Genomic DNA, 21,214 nt, shown 5'->3' on the forward strand with positions numbered 1-21,214 from the left:
CTTTAGTGTTCCTAAACTTGACAACAACATTCTTATGCCATTTTACCATAGAAGCCATCAACTTGAGAGGAACTTATAACTCTTCTAGTTGATTCCAAATTTTATTCCTAGGACGATTGTAAAAAATACTGTAATGAAAACGAAAGAACATAGGAAATTGGTCTTATTATTATTGCACTCATATGTAATGATCTGGCCCATAATATGGTGGTCCGTAATTAAATGGTAGTTCCTAAATATAGCTTGGCCTTTGGATCTTCCTTATGTGACTTGCTAGCCATATTCTATAGCTAATTTCTAAAGACTTCCATATAAGATGGCTAAAATATGACTAACCATTACATGTTTTTCCTTCCAATAACAATATTTAGTTCTAGATACAAATTATTAGTACAATTTTTTCATTGAGAGTAGTTTGGTGCTCTATAAGCTACAATGGAGGAGAAGTTGTCATAAGGAACAAACAAACATAATGTTATATTACAATATTAAAGAAATACAAGGCAATTCCATATTTTTATTTTGTAAGCTTGGCATTATATTGATCAATTAGGAGATAACATGCACATGATATGCATTCTTGCCATGGTTTACCACTTGTGAAATTAAACCAGTGGTTGAAATATCGTTCTTTTGTTCAAAATTTGACATATAACAAAAAAAAACTATATCCATAGCATGCCTCGGCAAGTTTACCTATACTATAACGCAAATGCATAAGCCTAAGTACATAAAAATGGAAGTTGTACTAATGAAATTCCATGATAAATATGAATCTTCATACCCATGAGGTTACAATAAATAAAAAGAGGTGCCACGTAATAGATTACTTGAATGTTGAAACCTCAGTTGATGTCGCTGATGTGCCAGGTGAATCCATGCCTTTTCCTTTGGAGAGGATGGCCTTAATTTGTGTTAACCAGAGAGTCATGTCCCTGAGTTTGAGAGACATCTCCTATTTTTCTTCTTGGATGACATTGAACTAAAGAGAGATCTTCCTTTTAGTGCCTTATTTGCCCTCGAGGGATTTTCCAATGAGTGTTTTAATGCTACAATATAATTTATATATTACATAAGTATTAATACTTTCTTCCTCAAATGTGGCTTAGATCCAGAAGGGACTGAACTACTAAGGAGTGGATTTCCTCATTAGTGTACTCATAGTTTAGTTATTTCTTCAACAACTGCTTGATTCACAATTGTTTGGATGTGAGTAGGCTTTTGGTCATGGTATCTCTATGTCACAGTTTTGGCTTAGAAGTGGTCTTGTGAACTCCACTCACCTTTGCTAGAGGAGATATGTCTGCTTCTAATTCACTAGTGAGGCATGTTATAGGAGATAGTCTAACAAAAAATAGTCATGAGAGTGGTGGAAGAAAACAAAGGATAGCAAGAAAGAATAATAAATATGGGAGCAATAAAAATGAGTTACAATTGATAGATTAAGCTATGTTGAGGTAGAGTAATTGGCGGCGAGAAAATAGGGACTACGAGGAAATTACTTAAATCAATTGCAGTGGTGTCGAAGTGCAACCTAGGTGCAAGCTTAAGGTCGAAATATTCTCTATGTTGGTATAATGGAACAAACATGAGATAAGTCACACGTAATGACTTGTATCACATGAATTACATGATTGGGAGACAAAAAAATTTCAACCCGTTTCCAACAAACTTGTAAAGGAAAGTGGCACTCATACAAGGCATGAAATGTAACAAAGTGCCCCCGTTCCCGAGCATCATCGATGCCATAGGTGCACTGGAGTTGAGAATTGTAGGGCCCAAGACTCCAACCATTCCAATCGGGCTACAATATATTGACCACCACAACACAAACAAACCTTGTAGTGCTAGAAACTTTTGGTGGCCTCCTTCAACTCTGTAACAATGGAATTCTTCATAAACATTTTGAACCTAGAGGAGCTTAGGTCAGGAGGACCTATGAATTTTCCCTCAGAATAAATGGAAATATAAGAGCTAGATAGGAAAATTTAACTCAGGGTGGCAAGTTTCCCCCTCCCCTATTATACTGTAGTGATAACTAGACACAATATAGTTAAAAACACAATCTTGATAGACATAATACTCATCCTCTCCATGACCAAGGCGAGTAATTCCTTGGGTGTATTTCTTATCTCATATTGCATGGATGTTAAATGTGATATCAAGGTGTAGGTTGGTATGACGCTACTCCCACGTGACAGGCTAGTCCCCCCTCCCTTCTCAATTCAATTTGTGAGTGTACCACCCCGATTGAGGAAAGTCGGCTCCATCTTAAACAACCCAAAATTATATTAAATTAAAAATCATATATATATATATATATATATATATATATATATATCAACATTCAATGTAAATTAAACCAAGCTAGATACATTTGTGAGATAGATTAGATTTATTAATGTGTAATTTTTTTTAAGAAAAAAAATACATAACATAAAATTAAAAGATTAAAAAATAATAAATTAAAAAATTTGATGATTCTGGTTAATATGGATATATACTGATATAATTAAATGCACTTCTTACCTAATAGAAATCTACGGATGAAGATGATTAATAACACTACTAATATGTATATATAATTAATAATAACAAAGTAGTCATCATTAAAATATAACCTATAACAAAATTAATAAATAATTGTAAATAACCTTTTTTTTTTTGGTTAATTAAGATATTGGGTAGTTTTTGATATAAATGTTTACACACATTGGGAGAACATTTTGGTGATTTCTTGATTTAAGGTAAAAGTACTTGGGCATTTTTTTTTGTTTTTATATTTTTCAATTAATGATTATTAAGTTGGTAGGCATGTTTACTTTAAAATAGGGATTTTAAAATTTATTTAATTATCAATAATTAATAGCTGGTGGTAGAGATTTAAATTCCATCAAATATTCACATATAGTTATGTCCATTGTACTTTCCAATATAATTAAAAGAGATAACATATAAATTCATTTTTTCTCATTTTTATTTATGACCTTAACTCTTATGGTTTATTATTAGTATATTATGTTTTAATAGTAATGCATTTTTTAAATTTATATAATAATAATTTAAGATAAACTTACAATTTAGTTATTTTTTTATAGTGTAAATTGAATAATAGGATAAGCATTTTAATGCTTGATAATTATTAATATTTACCAATATTTAATTTATATAATTATATTATTTAACATTTAAATTAATTATTATAATATATTTTTTAAGCACGGAAAAAGCTATATTTCCATTAAAATTTCATTTTCATAAAAATTGTGCAACATAAGATTGTATGGAGATTGCATGATAAAGCTTAAATATGCAAATCAAGCCAAAAACTATGGGATGTTCAAAATGATGCCAAGACTAAAAGACCTTCATCAAAATGTACATAATGTTCAGCATCAGATCAAGCAAAATATATAGCATCAATCATACAGACATGGCAAGATATAGTAGAAAAATCATCCAAAAAAGAAATACTAAGTTGTAGGGGCTAGATGCATACCAGATTTATGGCAATGAGTATGAGAGTTAAGTACCTGACATGTTAAATTCCTGAATCTGGAAAGATTGGTTGTCCACAGTGATAATCTGGAAAGATTGGTTGTCCACTGTGATACTCATCTTCCAGACTTCATGTTGAGATGAAAGTCCTTCCTTGGATAGAGCATCTGCCACCTTGTTTTTCCCCTATCAATATGGTGAGTAATCCTTTCTGTTGTTCCATATTGCATCAATCCTGTTCAGCCATCCCTATAAGTTGATGTTCCTTATGACATGTTTAGAACGAACATGATCAATAATCACTTTGGAATCCCCAAAAATTTGCAGCTCTTGAATGTTGAGAAAATCACAGAAGAATAGAAGTCCAGCAAGAGCCATAACCTCCACTTTATTATTGGATCCAACACCTCCATTCCAATATATTTCAATTTGCTATCCTTCTGTACAAATGATATAAACTCCGCATGCACAAAATCCGTGTTGTGCCGCCCCATCAAAATAAGCATGCAGCATGCCCATAGAATCCTTTTTTAGAGTCTTCCTCCCCCTTCTATCCCGGATATGTTTGGAAAGATTTAGTGTGTTGTGCAGATAGAGGATAGATTCAAAAACTGTGAAATGATTTTCCATTTTTGAGTGAAATATAGTCATTCCGCCATTTCCATATGGCCCAAATAGACAGCAATAGGATGTGCCTCCAATCAATATTCATGTTGCCCCGCCATCTAAAAGCTTTTGTAATGGAGGGGAAAGAGATTCTATTGAAGCCAAAGTGGACAGCCAAAAGCTGCCATATCATTAGTGATTGGGGACAGAAAATAAAAATATGGAGATTGTTCTCTATGTTTGATCTGCAAAGGGGACAAATGGCGGGCCCACTCCCCTTCCTCTTTTAGAGGTGCTGCCATATCATTAGTGACTGGGGACAGAAAAGAAAAATATGGAAATTGTTCTCTATGTTTGATCTGCAAAAGGGACAAATGGCGGGCCCACTCCAATTCCTCTTTTAGAGGTTTTACCCACTAGCAATTTTTTTAATCACTTACTAATCATAAAATGAAATGGAAAAAAATAAATTGAATTATAAGATATATTAATAAAAATAAAAATACAGCTTAAAAGTTTTATGTTTCGTTTTTCTACTTTTATGTTTTGTTTTTATTAATAAAAATGGAGAAATGTGGCCAAAAAATTATATAAACATTAACAAAAGAAACAAAACCGGCAAAGCAATCCATAGATTTCTTAGAAAACAACGTGGAGAGATCCCCGCACAGTAAAAGAAAGGATAAGACTGGACTTGCATGTTGACAAAAACATTTTGCAATGTTGGCGTACCTCAATTATTGAAAATCAGTGCCTTAAATTCATGCGATGGTGCAGCTATCTATCCAATCCATTCATTGGTCGCTGCTTTATTATCTCTTCTTTACCACACACTGTCAACAGCATCGTCCGTAATATGACAATCACTCACTTCAAACATGCAATCACACACTGCCAAAAGTATAGCTGTTTTATTATCTCTTGAAATCTCATTAGAATCAACCCAAGCAAATACCTTCCAGTGCTCTCTCTTTTCGAAAGCAAAGTGATTTCTTACACAACTGAAATGTAGCTTCCTCTCGGGTCCGATCTATCACTGCTTTGCTTTTCTGTACTGCACATTTCTTTCAATTTGATTATTTTGTCTCAATTCGCTAGTAACTTCTCATGATAGTTTCCTTAAAATTATCTGCTTTAAGTAATCGAAAGACTTTATACTAATAGGAAAATAATGCAACCAATATCGTTGAGGAACTACATTTGAATCTATTTGAGTTTATATATATATATATATATATATATAACAAGATTGTTTATTGTCTTACGATAAAACTTAATTGGAAAAATTCCCAATACCTGTGTGTTATAGGTTTTACAAAATAATGTCAAAATTCTACTAGCTTATAAAACATATAACATAACAAGATGTGTGTAAATTTGTTATTTATTACAGTGCCCGGTAACAATTTGTTTGTTCTTAGGGAGCGTTACAATATAGAAAAATAAATTGAAAATAATAAATTGAAAATAATTTGTGGGAAAAATCAAGGGTATAGGATTAGAGAATTTTTATTATAATAATAAAAATCTATTATATTTATTTTAGTTTTTTATTCACATTTTTATTTATAGAAATGGCTTTTATTATAATATTATAGGTAAATACAACAAAATTCAGTTGAGTCCATTCATAATATTGGAGAGGGATGAAAAAATCAAAATAGTTAATATTTGATTTACATAAGTTTAGATCCATCTAACGCTTGATCAATCATGTTTCGAGAAGAATGAAATCCTTCTATATGCAAACATTTCGTCAAGTTATTAATCCAATGCTATTAATAATAATAATAATAATAGAATTAATGATGTTTTTTTACCTGGCATGATAACAAAATTTATAATAAAACTATATCAAATTAATATTTTCAAGTATTACAACTTTGATGTGGAAATATTTCTCTTTAAAGATTTTAATGTATCCATATGGTATAGTTTTTCCTTTTAAAGACTCATTTTAGAAATATTTAATTAAATTGAAAAATTTTGGAGCAATATATTCTATTCTCAATGTTGAATTGTATCGGAGTTTCTTGTTATTTTCATTTTTGTTTGGAGCCGACATTGTTTTTTTTATTAGTATTTTATTGGAGATGTGGCATACTTACACATCCCCTCATACTAGGTTGTAGGGTGCACCTCTTGACGCAATTGATTTGGTCTACCACTTAACAATCTCCAACTTGAAACCAAATAGAAGCTTGAATGAATAACTTTGACATTGCTTCTCTCTCATTGCTACTAACCCTTTCCCAAGGTTCTACAAAACACTTGTTTATCCCTTGCCAAAATCTTTATTAACATATCAACTGAAATGTTTTATTGTGTATTTTCTCCAATTGTAGTATGCCATCATCTGACACTTGAGTAATCCAATGATATCCAAGATGCATGTGCATTATATTTCAATTATACACTAGGTATTTTGCTAGATGAATGATTCTCTAACTACCATAATCAACACATATTTGTTTTTTTTCATTCCCAGCTCCCATACCAATTGCTTCATCGAAAATATCTATTTGCGCCATTTTGTGGAAGCTATCTATTATACCATTTTTGTGGAGAGGGCTCCTATTTTCTATAGTCTAAACATCCATGACACTGTTGATGCTACAAAAATATATATATAATCAATGGTGGAATTTATAATATCTACATATCTAGACATACTTTCATATTGATAACCTTCGAGAACCACATTATTATTACCAAAACATAAACAATAATTACTATTACTCTTGAGATACCCAAAAATCTTCTTTACCTCTCGCGTATGTTTTTTTGTCTATATTCGCAGGAAACTTGCTCACGTTCCCAATATTCCCACTGAATGTGCAATATATGGACGGGTACATAACATGGCATACATCAAGCTACCAACCATTGAAGCATAAGATATTTCACTCATTTCCTCCTTCTTTCCATGATAAGGGTACAAATTAGAAATAAGTTTAAAGTGTGATGTTAGTGGTGTACCAACTAGTTTGACGTCCTTCACACTAAACCTATATAATACATTTTCAATACATTTTCTTGTGGCAACCACAACTTTTTGTTCTTAATGTCACATATAATCCCCATTCTTGATATTTTTTGTGTTGCACCTAAATATTTCGCCACAAATAATTGCCAAAAGTTTTCTTCAAACTATTGATCATGTTATTATCATGTTCAACCATTAGCATATCATCCACATATAGTAGTAGTATAATACACTTTTCTTAGTAATACCTTAAAAAAAATAATTAGCTTCTAGTATTTTGTAGCCATGATTCAACATAAATGAATTGAATTTCTTGTACCGCTAGTGAGGTGCCTATTTCAGCCCGTAAATGCTCTTCTTCAACATATAGAGAAGGTTTTCTTTACCTTTTACCTTGAACCCTTTTTGCGGTTCCATATAAATTTCCTCCATCAATACTCCATCAAGGAAAGATGTTTTCACATCTAATTGTTCACTTTCCAAGTCTAAAAAAATAGCAAGATCAAGGAAAACTCTTATGGATGACATTTAGCAATTGTGAGTTTGTTTATATAAATTCAATACCAATTTTTTTGGAAAATATCTTCACCACTAGCCTTGCTTTATATCTTTCCTTCTTCTGTTCACCATCATTTTTAATCTTGTATAACTATTTATTTTCTACACAATTGTTCCTTTTGTAAGCTTCACTATCACTCAAGTTTTGTTTCCCATTAGAGGTTCCATTTATTCATCCATTGCTTTCTTCCACTTTGTTTTAGATTCGAATTCACAAGCTTCTTGAAAGAAATAAGGTTCACCTTCATCAGTTAATGAAATATAATTTGATAGTGAATACCTTTGTGAGGGATTATGAGGCCTGGTACACCTACAAACCTACTGTGGTTGTGGGTTTTCTAGTTGAATCTCCTGTAATTGTTGCAACAAGTTTTCCTCTTGTTGTTTTCAATCCTATTATTGAATTGGCTATGTATATTATTAAAATGATGTGATATTTTCTCATTTTTCTATAAAATCATCAATAATTTTCTGGAACTCCATATCACCCGTAGGCCTTTTATACATCCCTAATTCATTAAAATTACATTATTTCTTTTAGAAATTTTGTGATTAAATATATGCCATATAAGGTAGCCAAACTCAACATTTGCAAACCCCAAAAAAGTACATTTCCTTTATTTAGCATCTAATTTGGTTCTATTCTCTTTGGGAATATGCATAAATGCTTCACATCCAAAAAAAATTAGATGAGAATACTTTACCTTCTTACCGATCAAAACTTCTTCAGTAATACCACCATCTAGGGATTTAGAAGGTGATAAATTGATGAGATAGCAACTATTCTTAGTACTTATACCCATAGATTATTTTCAAATTTGGAGTTTGAAAACATACTCCTCACCTTCTCCATAAGAGTACAATTCATCCTTTCTCCATACCGTTATCTTGGGGAGTAGTAGTGACAATATTCTTGTGTCTAATGTCAAACCTATTATAATACTTTTTTATTACATTGGAGAAATACTCTCCACCATTATATTTCCTTAAAAACTTGAGCAATTTTTTAGTCTTTCTTTCAAAAATAAAATGAAAATTTTGAAATATCTCAAACCCCTCACCTTTACTTCTCATAGGGTAGTCTCATAGTTCCCTAGATACATTGTCTATGAATATGAAAAAAAATATGAGGCTCCTCCTAAAGAATTAAAATTAATTGTCCCAAACACATCAGAGTGAATTAATTAGAATATATATCTTTAATTTCATCACTAACTCTTAGAAAAGAAACTCTTAATTTCCTACCATAAATACAATGGTCACAAAAGTCAAGTGCATAAGATTTCAAACCTGAAAGTAGATTTTTACCGAAAATAACTTTTATACCATTTTCACTCATGTGGCCCAAGTGCTTATGCCATAACTCCACTGAGTTTACTTTTTTTGCAATAGAATTTGCATCTAATATTTCTCTTGTTTCCCTAATTATATACAAGGTTCTTGTCTTGAATGCCTTAGCTGTGATTGATGACACGTTAGTAAATTTCAAGCTACCTTTCTTAAAGGTTGTGGAGTATCCATCATCATCCAGTTGTCCCATAGAGATCAAAATCATATGCATATCTAAGAAATACCTAAATTATTTTAGCAAGATACTCTATCCATACTTTGTCTTTATTTGGACATCTCACACTCCAAATATATTATAAAAATGATTATTTCCTAAATTTACTCTACAATGATCACCTGCTTCATATGTAATAAAATTATTTTTACATGGGGTAACATGGTTAAATACCCTAGAGTCAATTACTCAACCGATGCTACTACTAGCTATATACACATGCTACTTCTACTAACAATGTAAATAAAGCATCACTTTCAAATGTTACAATATTAGTCACACATTCATTTGTGTTGTTTGATTTTTTGTTTGTGTTAATTTATTTTTGTTATTTTTTCTCCTTCTATTCTTTCTTACAAAAAATGTAATCCTCCTTCTTGTGTCCTACTTTTCCATAATTAAAACAAATAATTCCTCTTGTTCTTCATTTTTATTTTTCTCTTAATTTTGAATGTCCATACCTGCTATACTGAATTTTCCTTCCATGATCAGCTAAGGCTAGATCTTCTCTTCCTTGGTTTTCTCCAATTTATTTTCATCACAACTCGGAAATTAAACTATTTCTAATATAATAAAACTTTAAGGTTGTAGTAGGGTCTGAAGTGCTCATAGCTACTATCAATTTCTCCCAGTTATCTAGAATGGAACACAAAAGTAGAATGTCTTTTATTTTATAATCTTGAACAATTTTTATTAAGGAACAATGATTGGTAATTATATTAAATTGATTTAAATTCTTTGCAACTAAAGAAGCCTCTTTCAGCTTGAGGTTATACAACTTATTCATCAATAGGAATTTATTTGATGTTGTATTTTCATCATAAAATTCATGCAACCTTTTCCATAGCCCTTTTGTTATCTTCTCACCCACTACGCTAAACTAGACAATGTTTGTTATGTACTACAAGATTGTAGCAATGGCCTTATTTTCTAATAACTTCTAGGCTTCATGTGTTATTGTTTGGGGTTTGTTTGACACTCCTTAAATTGGAAGATACAAATCCTTCTTAGTTTGTATATCATCCAATTATGATATCCATAGGGAAAAATTAGCCCCATTCATCTATTAGTCTGCATACTATTAAGAAAATGTAGTATAGACCATTAAAAAGAAGAACCTTCAACTCTTATACTAATTGTTCATAAAAAGAAAAAGGTAGAGAAAAATAAACTAGAAACAAGCTAACTTATAAATTAGAGACATAATTTATGTGGAAAACCCTTTTGGGAAAAAGCACAAGGAAATGACTAGAGCATTTTATTACAATAACAAAAATCTATTACATTCTTTTACTTCTCACTCACTACCTTGAAAAATTAAAATTTATTACAATACCATGGGGTAAGACCATTGGTGTGGACAACTCACTTGAGTCATTTCATAATATTTTAGAAGCACAAAGAATTTAAAATGGTTTATATTTTATTTACTTTGATTTCATCTCATATCTAATAGGTCATGCATTGTTTATTCATTTTTTAGTACTTTAGGGTTGGAATTTATTTATTACATTTAGTTTGAAGCCAAATATTAATCTCTCTCATTCATTTTAATAATCATGTTTTTAATCATATCACATTCGAATTGTAAAATAACTATGTGACTTGATTATAACACAAGTTCACTTATGATTTTTGCTACTTGGTGATCATTTGTTATTCATTTTAATGAAATTTTTTCACTATATACATTGAAAATTTTGTTAGAATTAATATAATTTCTATAATTTATTAAAACACATATAATCTCTTGTGGCTCCGAATAATCCATCTTTAGTTTGTCGGGACTCTAAACCACTTCTAAGTGTTATGTACTTTCCTTTGTCCAAATACTAATCTTCTTCCTCACAAACTCATTGGTATTGAACGAGAAATTGAATTGGACCCAAATTCGTCTAATGAGAAGGAACTGAACAAATTCATAAACAATTTGAATAAAGAAAACCCACCCCTACAAAAATAAGGAACAAGATTTCAAAAGAGTTCCTAGAACCAAACAAAAATTTCTTTTGAATTAAATGCCTTAGAATCTACCAAAACCCAAAGATAGTTAATTCCTATGTCTGAACTAACAATGTTGACTTGAGATAAGGTAAATTCTTTACAATTTTAGATAGAACTGTGACCTCACGTCAATCCCAAGGATGGTTTCCATTCACTAAATAAACAATGTTACTTTCTTTTTTTTCTAATGCAAGAGTTGGACCTTCTATTTCATAAATAATGTACAAAATTTACATATATCAACAAAGAGTTGTGGACCAAGGAGGAGACCCACAAATAATATAGAGAACGGGCCCAAGGCAAAAGCCCCTACCCCAAAAAACCCAACTTCTAAACTCTTAAAGTCAAAACAAAGATGAAGCCTGCAACGTAACCAAAACAATTAGCCTCCCGCATGTAACAAAATTCCTCCCGCCAAGAAAAAGGATCATAAACTCTTCCTGCTAACTTCCAGACAAGCCGCTTTCATAGTCACCGTTGAGCCTGCTGACCCAATCCGACAGAAGAGGACTAATTCACCCAGTCAAGAAGCACTATACTTACCCGCCTAGACAACCAACTTGCACGATAAATTGCAGCCATCGATTTGCCTCGTTGGATCCAATGGCAGAGGTTCATATTGCGCCGACAAATATCACTGAACTTTAGCATGTGATGAGGGCAGTGTTTTAGCCGACTTCACCACCACATGTTTCCTACTATATGGAATCGCTTCCAAAATGGAAATACCATTTCCCGCTTACGAGGCTCGTGATCGCTGGAAAACCACCCCCTACCTGGTATATCATGCACAGGTGGAAAACCCATGGTAATGCGGCTGCTAATAGTGTCTGGGTTTCATCCTTCCAAAATGTCTCCTTCTCTAGAACTAAGGCAAGAAGAAATTCCCGCTGACCTACCCATCTTCGAAGAACCAGAGCCACCCGACTAGCTGCTGCCAGGAGTCGCTGAAATAATAAGACTTTGCCTCCATGGCTCTACTCCGAAACATGAACGTGTCTTCATGTGCTTGGTCATTACAAATTAGCTTTAACCTACTCTGAGGCCACTCTTTCCAGCTCATCGCCATCTTGTTCTTTGTGCTGATCACACCTTGATTGGCCAGAAGATCCGCCAGTTTATTGGCCGATCTACAGACATGTTTGAAGTTGACTGTACGAAGGCTCTGGAGATGTTGTTGAATTTGTTGAAAGCCTTGGATCAACCTTCAATTCCTTGAGACTTTTTCTGGCTTTGATCCCCAGCTGATTCTCTTCACCGATTTGATGATTAACTCATAATCGGCTTCAACTATCACATTATGTCAGTTCTACTATTCTAAGAGATATAAACATTGCTCCATAGCCATCAATTCTTCCATGTTATTGGTGGCTTTCCATAAATGACAGTAGAAGATAAAAAAGACTCTTCCATTCTCATCTCTTAATGCTCCTCCATAACCTGCGGTACCTAGGTTGCCTTTAGAAGCCCCATCAATGTTGAATTTCAAAAATCCCTTAGGGGGAGGATGCTAGAAATCTTGCTCAGAATCTAGGGATAATATGGCCCTATCTAGTCCTTAAGGAATAATTCCCTGCAACCCCAACTCACTGAGAATTCTTAAATCAGCCACTGAAGGTGGGTTCATAGGGAGAGTTCGTACAATAGTGCCGACTGTTTCCTTGAGTTGATTTAAGATCTGCTCTAAAAGGCATTGGAAAGGCTTCTTTTCATTCTTGAAGATTTTATTGTTTCGCTCTTTCTAGACATTCCAAATAATGAAGCTTGGAATGTTGGCCCATTCTGAGCTAAGAATTTCATTATCTAAAAAGTTTCTTCTCCATTTTTTGTAGGGTATTGATGATACTCCCTTTGTCCCTATCAGTCTGTTGGAAAATGGTGGAAAAAGAATCCCACAAAGTGGAGGTGAAAATGTAGTTGTTGAGAAGGTGTTGCATAGCTTCCTCTTGGGCTTCACACAATTGACATCTCGAAGGCCCCAGGATACCCCTCTTCCTAATATTTTCCCAGGTATGAATTTTCCTATGTTGAACCAGACACATGAAGAGTTTAATTTTGATCCAGCCTTGATGTCTCCATAGGCCTTGCCAAATCTTATCCGGAGCTTGAGAGTTACGGTCAAGGAGAATGAGTTTAGCTTCCTTGAGATCAAAGGCTACCTCATTATTGTTGCCCCATCTTAGCTGGTCTTGCCCCTCAGACCTCAAAATATTCCTTCGTTCTACCATTTTTTTTAAGTCTCTGCTTTAGCATTCAGGGGGATGTCATGCCTAAAATCAAAGTTCCTCCATGTTCTCCATTTTCCCATACTACTGGTTTGATCCCAAAAGTCTTTTACTTTAGATAACCCTTTTCTATCTGTCTCTTCCTTGAGATCCCTCAAATCTTCTTTTAACAATATAGGTTCTTGTTGCCATCTATCCTCCCAGAATAGGGCCAGGTTTCCATCTCCAATTTCCTAGAAACTATTTCCTTGTACTAAGCCCTAGTTATCCCATGCCTTATTCCAAATGTGTGATCCCTTTCTATGTCCTGACATTCTTATTAGATCATTGTTTTGCCAATTGCTAGCATATTTTTCTTTCCAAATTCTAGCCCACTGGGCCTCTGGGTCTTTTACCCATCGCCACCATAATTTAGCTCCTAAAACCTTGCTTAGAATCTCAGGATCATCTAAACCAAGCCCTCCATAGTTTTTAGGTTTGTAGATTTTTTCCCATGCTACCAACGTCCATTTCTTTGTTTCTTCCTCCTTGCCCCAAAGAAAGCCTCTTTTTTTGGTTTTGAATTGATGCAGTACTCCTAATGGTGTTAGGAGAGCTAATAGCATAAAGACTAGGATTGATTGTAGTACAGCCTTGGTTAGCACCAACCTACCTCCATAGTTTTTAGGTTTGCAGATCTTTTCCCATGCTACCAAGGTCCATTTCTTTGTTTCTTCCCCCTTGCCTCAAAGAAAGCCTCTTTGTATGGTTCTGAATTGATGCAGGACTCCTAATGGTGTCAGGAGAGCTGATAGCATAAAGACTAGGATTGATTGTAGTACAACCTTGGTTATCACCAACCTACCAGCCAGATTTAATGACCTAATAGTCCATTTCCTAATTTGTTCTTACCATTTGTTAATCACTAGTTCCCAGATGCTCCTGTGTAAAGTTTTGGCCATAGAGGAACTCCCAAATATTTTGAGGGGAGGATCTCCCTTCGAAAGCCCAAAATTCTGGAAATATTTCTTTGAATAGCAATGTGAGTATTAAAGAAAAAAATCTTAGATTTGGAGAGATTAACTTCCATACCTGAAGCCATGGAAAAATCTCTCAGGATTTGCTTATAAGCTGGAGCTTCTTTGACCGTGGGGATACCTTGCAACATGGTATCATCAACAAATTGTTGATGAGTTAAGGTCTGACCATCTTCAAAAAGTTGGATACCATTGACCTTCCTAACTATTTTAGCATGCTTGATAGATTGACCCAGCCCTTCCATCATGAGTATGAAGAGAAAGGGAGAGAGTGGATCTCCCTGCCTAAGGCCTTTTGAAGGAATAAAAGTTTCCGAGGGAGATCCATTAACAAGAATTGAAAAACTGGGAGAAGTTACTAGGGCCATTACCAATGTGATCTAGTGATGATCAAACCCAAAAGAAATGAGAACTTTTCTGATATAGGTCTAGTTCAGCTTATCATAAGCTTTGGCTATATCCAATTGCATGACCATTCCAGCTTTCCTGTTGATTGTCAGTGAGTGTACCACCTCATGAGCTTGAATGATGTTGTCGAGGATTTACCTACCTTCCACATATCTAGATTGTTCAACTGACACCAGGTTAGGATGAAGAGGTTTGAGTCTATTTGCCACAACTTTGGATATTATCTTTTAAACAACATTGCACAAGGCAATGGGTCTAAACCTATCAGGAGTTTGAGTCAATTCCTGTTTAGGGATTATGGATAAAAAGGTAGTATTAAGTGCCTTCAATATAGTTTTGTCCCTCCTGGAGTCTTCCACAACGTTCAAGATGTCCTATTTTACTATATTCCAGCAAGCTTTAAAGAAATCTACATTGAATCCATCTGGGCCTGGGGCCTTACCATTTTGCATTTCATTTAGGAACTCATTCACCTCCTCTTCCATCACTGTTTTGTGAAGGTTGAAGTTGTCTTCTCTGGAAACCAGCTTGGGTATATGTCTTGATATACACCTAATGGATTTCTCTATATCTAAATAGGTTTCCTGTGCAAATACCACGAAAGTGCTGAACCAGAACTACTTCTATTTCTTCATGAGAATTGAGAAGGTTACCTCCCTCATCCTTGATTGAAGAAATCCTGTTGTGAGCTCTGTTCGCCATAGTGGATCTATGGAAAAATCTAGTGTTACGTTCTCCTTCTTTTAGCCATTGCACCCTGGATTTTTGCCTCCAAAAAATCTCCTCTTGTTTACATAAGTTCTCCCATTCTTGATGATATTTGGTTGCCTAATCACTTCTATCTTTATCAAAACCCTCCATGATAAGGGTTTGGTTGAGCTCCTGCATTTTTCCTTCAACAGATTTTTTTGTTACAAAAATATTTCCATATTCCTTCTTGTTCCATTCCTTGAGCCTGAGTTTAATATGTTTGAGCCTTTTTTGAAGAAGGAACATTCTTGTGCCTTGAATATTCAAATATTTTGTCCACCAAATGTCTATGTTGTTGTTGAAATCTGAGTGGGAGAGCCAGATATTTTCAAATCTGAAAGGTCTATTCCTGGGGGTACCAATGTTTTGAATTTCCAATTGTACCGGCCAGTGATAAGATCCTCCAAAGGGTAGAACTCTAACATCTATGTCCTTTTCCTTGAGCATGAGATCCTCTAAGATTATGGATCTATCTAATTTGGAGGTCACCTGAGATTCTCCTCCTCTTTTATTGTTCCAAGTAAAATTGCCATTATTCATTACTATATCCACTAGATTCATATTGTCTATGAAGGTTTGAAAAGAACGAGAGCCTTTATTTAGAATTCTAGTACCCCCTTTTTTCTCCGACAGCGATTTGATCATATTGAAATCACCCCCCATGATCCAAGGGATTCTTGCATATCTTTCCCTGATATCCTTCAAGGAATCTATAAGTTTGAGTTTTCCATCCATCCTTTGGGGGCCATATACATTCATGACTAGGTAAATATCCTTATCTCCCATTGGTTGCATAACCATTGAAAGATAATCCCTAGATGCCTTAGCATCTATAATGTCAATTTTTTGGGGGTTCCAAAGCGTGACCATACCTCCTACTGTATTCTTTGCTTTGACTTCCAAAAACTCTAATCTATTCAGCCATTTGCTATGAATCTCTTTTATTTTTTGAATGGAACATTTAGTTTCCTGGATGAAGATCACATCTGGAGCTGCTTGTTTCATCCTATTAGTAAGTAACCTTTGTTTCCTTTTACTTCCTAGACCCCTAATATTCCAAGAAATGAACTTCATTATTAAATATTTGTAAAGGAGTAACTGGATAGGTCTTTCATCTTACCTGAGTCTATCATTAGCTTTCCACATTCCATCAAAAGCTCGTTTTGCTTTTTTCTGCCTCTTTTCTTTCTTGGGTTTCTAGGTGCTAATCCTGGTGTGGTTTTCATAGCTTTCACACCTTCGCTGCCCTATCTTTCATTTTCCCTTTGCTTTTCTAGTCCTATGGTCTGCGTTTTCCATATGAACAGCTGTTGCACTCTATTGAACTCCTCTATAGGTAACGAATCCACTCCCTCCCTAGTTCCTTGTTTCAAGAATCCTTCTAGATCTAGATTCTCATTCTCAAGAATCTCTTGAAGTTCATGGTCTTCCATTTCCATCTCACTCTGGGTCATTTCCTGGTCCATCTCTAGTTCTGTGTCACTCATCATTTCTTCTTTCTGTTTATTGATGTTTTGTGTTTGCTCATCATTATCTCCATTCTCCTCCTCCACTAGACTGCCTCCCTTGGCCTGATCTACTTTCATTATCACCTCTTCCTCTTCTAGTGCTTGAAACCTGTTTTGGCTAGCCAGTTGCTTTTCTGTTTGAAGTGGCTTCATTCCCCTTTTGTTCCCTTTTCCTTTCTAGACCACTTTATGAAAGCTTTCAACATCTTTCATGGTGTTAGTTTTACTCTTGTTTTCTGTTTTATTGAGAGGGCAATCTCTGAATAGGTGCCCATTCTCATGGAATTTGTGACATCTGAATGGAATGTGTTCATAATCCACTATTTGCACGCATTCTTCATCAAACACTTCCAAGATTACCTCATCCGGCAGAGCTCCTGAAAGATCCATCTCCACACATATTCTTGCAAAGGATGTGTATTTTCCCTTTTTGGTGGCCTCAGAAGATTTGGCAAAACACCCTAACATATTTCCTATGGCATATAAGGATTCCAGTTGCCAATAATCCAAAGGTAGAGGGTAGAGTCTAACCCAAACTGGGACCGAGGTAAAAGTGTTTTGTTCTAGGACAAAATTCATAACCCATGGTCGAATGTATAGGCTTGCAGCTATGTAAAAATAAGGCCCTCCTTCAAATACTCTGTCCTTATCTTCAATGTTCGCAAAGACTATAGTAAAGAATCCCTTTGACCCAAGATGTAGTTCTATACTTCCTTTTGGTTTCTAGTTGTATTTAATCCATGTTTGTAAAGCTTTTTTGGTGGGCCATAAGCCCATGAATTTACAAATGATAGCATATGTCTGCATGTGGTCCCTATGCGCCTACAGAGCAGGATCATTCAAAACTACTCTAGGCGTGATTGTAGTTTTGGGCTTGCATGGTCCCTTTTGAGCTTTGTCTTTTGCTCCCTATTTCTTGTCCTCTACCTTGTTTTCTGTAGTGTTGTTATTCTCCCTAGATTTAGAGCCCTCCTACTCCTCTTCCCTATTTCCTTGCCTTCCATCTGAAGGCCCTCTGTTTTCTTCTATTGGTTTTTTGCCTCTACTGGCCACTGCCTGCTTAGAGTGGAGCTCCCTCTTTTACGTCCTTCCATGGAGAACAAACTCTGCAAGTCTATAACCCTAGGTCAAAAAATTCCACTCCGATCTCCCCACTAGAACCCAAGAAATCTATTTATCCCGCTCTCGTATAAACAATGTTACTTTCACACAAAAGAGTTTTTTCCAATTTTATAGAAAACTGAGAAAAATGAAATGAGTCCCCTAAAACGAGGGAAAAGAACACCATAACCACTCTCAAAATAAAAATAAATATAAAAAAATACTATTTCCCTTAAATTAAAGATGTTTTAAGATAGCGCTCAATATTTTTTCTTAACAAAATTACAAACAACATATAACTCCCCACATGCAAACACAAACACAACTCATAATGCAAACCTAATAACCAAGGCATTCTAGTTGATTATCCTACACAAACACAACTCATAATGAAAACCTAATAACCAAGGCCTTCTAGTGGATTATCCTACCTAGAAGCCATACTCCCACCTATGAAATACAAGAGTCCCTTCACAAATCTATATTCATACAAGAATTAGCCATATGGATAATTGGGTTAAAGTCATTCTTCATCGACACTTTCCTATCATATCCCCCACCCAAAATTAGTTAAGCATGGTATGAGTAATGTGACACCATAATAAGCTTGGATTAAAATGAACAACAAATGATCACCAACCCCATTTATATTTGCCTTAATCTAAAACTCAAATCTTATTGATATATGTTAATAAATATATAAACATGTTTGGTAAAATATTGAAACTTTGATATGCATAGATATCTTTTTTTAAATGAGAAACAAAATAGAGGTATGTAATTTAATGTATTTGTAAAATTAAATTTTGTTTATATAAATGTCAAATATCTTTATAAATTTGAATCATTATTTGGAAATAAAAAAGAAAAAGAAAAATAGTGTTATTATTGTAATTACATTAAAATGTGTATCTATTTTGGAATAGGGCTTCTAGATTTTTAATTTAATTTTAAATCATTATTAGGTGGATTATTGGAATTTAACCTCTAATAAATATCCATAGAATATTTATCCCAAAGGTAGTTTTTCCTTTTATTTATAAAATACTTAGGAATTTAATTTCAAAGAAATATAATGTTTAAAAGTGTTATTGAACTCTTATAGTTTTTGGTTACTTTACTATGTTTTCTTCTTCCATTTTCTTTTCTATGCATATATATTTAACTAATAATAGTAATAATGATAATGATAATTTTTGTGACTTTCTAATTTCAACAATGTGAGATTTCCCTCAATTTATATGGATTTGCTAGTATGAAAATATAATAAAAATCAATGACATGGTTGATTGCTAGTAACCAAAAACTAAAATGTTCATTTATTAGAGTTTCACATTAATTTATTAGACTTTCATTTTTAGTCATGGCATGTATACAAGTTTTCCATATCCACTACTATTTGTTTTTTTTGTAAGCTAAGGAGAGACCTTCTTTTTCTATTATCTTGAATTGAAACTACTACATAGTCGTGGTGGCCTCAACCTGCTCCAAGGGGAAACTGGGTTTATTGGCCACCTCAAGTTTTTCATAGCCATCCAAAAATAAAAGGTTCTCGTTTTGTCTTTCCATGGTTTATACGCTACACACTTATAGAAATTATAACGGTTTCTTGTCTGCATTCTAGATTACAAAAAGAGACTATAGTTAACTAGCTATAATTCAAAAAGTTTTTTATAAAAACCTCTAATTATCATGTCTTCTTCTACTGATCCGTTGTGCCTGCCTGCTACTCCATCTCATTCTTGATACCCAAACCACTGGCTTTTAACTGCTGCTGTATTTCGTCCATCTTCTTGTCCGGCATGATCAAGGTGATTTGAATGTTCTGAAGTTTCGTCTTCAGGTTTGGAATACCCTGAGATAATTCTGCCATTTCCATGGCTACTTGTTCCATAGCCTTAGCTAGTAGTCTCTTCATTACCCAATAGACATGAAGGGTCTATTTATATAATGTCATGCGTCCGCGCGTGTTGCCTGGATCTGGGAGGAGATATTCCCAGTCTTCCAATTCTGAGTCTCACTGTTCCTGAATTGCCTCCTCTTCTAGCTACTGAATAATCCTTCTGATGTTTTGATTAGTATTTTCGTAGTAGGCCCTTTCAGCATAATGAACTTTTTTACCTATGGATTTCCTTATCCTCTGAACAAACCCTGTTGCGTGATCTTCCCTGTTTCCAGCCATTTCTTTGCCCCCTCTTCTGTCCTATCCGCGTCTCCCTCTTGCACCTCCCCTTCCCCTATAACTCCCCCTACCTCCCCTTCTCTTTACCCCTAATGGATTTTCGCATTCCCCTCCTTCTCGTTCCTGGCTACCCCTTGTGTCTTCTTTCCCGCTTTCCTGAACCTTAGACCTCCTTGTCTTTACCGCCCTGCTTGTCCATTCACTCCCTGGTCCTCCTTCCTCCCCGTCTAAGTCAAACATCTCAACATCCTCCTTTGAATCATCCTGAACCGTGAGAATTTCCTTCTCTATGGCATCCTCTATTATTCCTTTTCCCTTTTCCTCTCGGCCCCCTCGACCTCGGTTTCCTCGACCTCAGTTTCCTCCCTCTTCATTACTCCTCATCCATCTTCTTGAAGCCATTCTGATCTCCTCCACCGAGTTTTCCTTACGCTTTGTTGCCCTCCTCTGTATTGTTGTTCTCTCTTCCAGAGCCCTGATCTCCCTGCTTGTTCGCACTGTGTTCGTCACTTCCTTAATAATTCTCCTCATCTAGCTACATGAACCTTTCTTATTCCTCCGTTTCGACCATCTCTTTTCTATTTTACTTGCCCTCCTCTTTCGCCGCTTGTTGTCTGCCTCCTTGTTCACCTTGCTTCGCGTTTTCTCCGTACTATCATGCTCCTGTCTTATCTCTGACACCTTGACAGATCCCATCTCGTCCATCGCAATTCTATCATCCGCTTGTCTTGAGATGATATCCCTCGCGGTGATCCACTTGTCCTTGTTCATCATAACCTGAACTCCTCCTGCTCGGTCATGCTTTCTT

The sequence above is a fragment of the Pinus tabuliformis genome, chromosome Q (assembly GCF_031772625.1).
Source record: "Pinus tabuliformis cultivar Carrire ecotype Pingquan chromosome Q, CPIR1, whole genome shotgun sequence".
NCBI lineage: Eukaryota > Viridiplantae > Streptophyta > Pinopsida > Pinales > Pinaceae > Pinus > Pinus tabuliformis.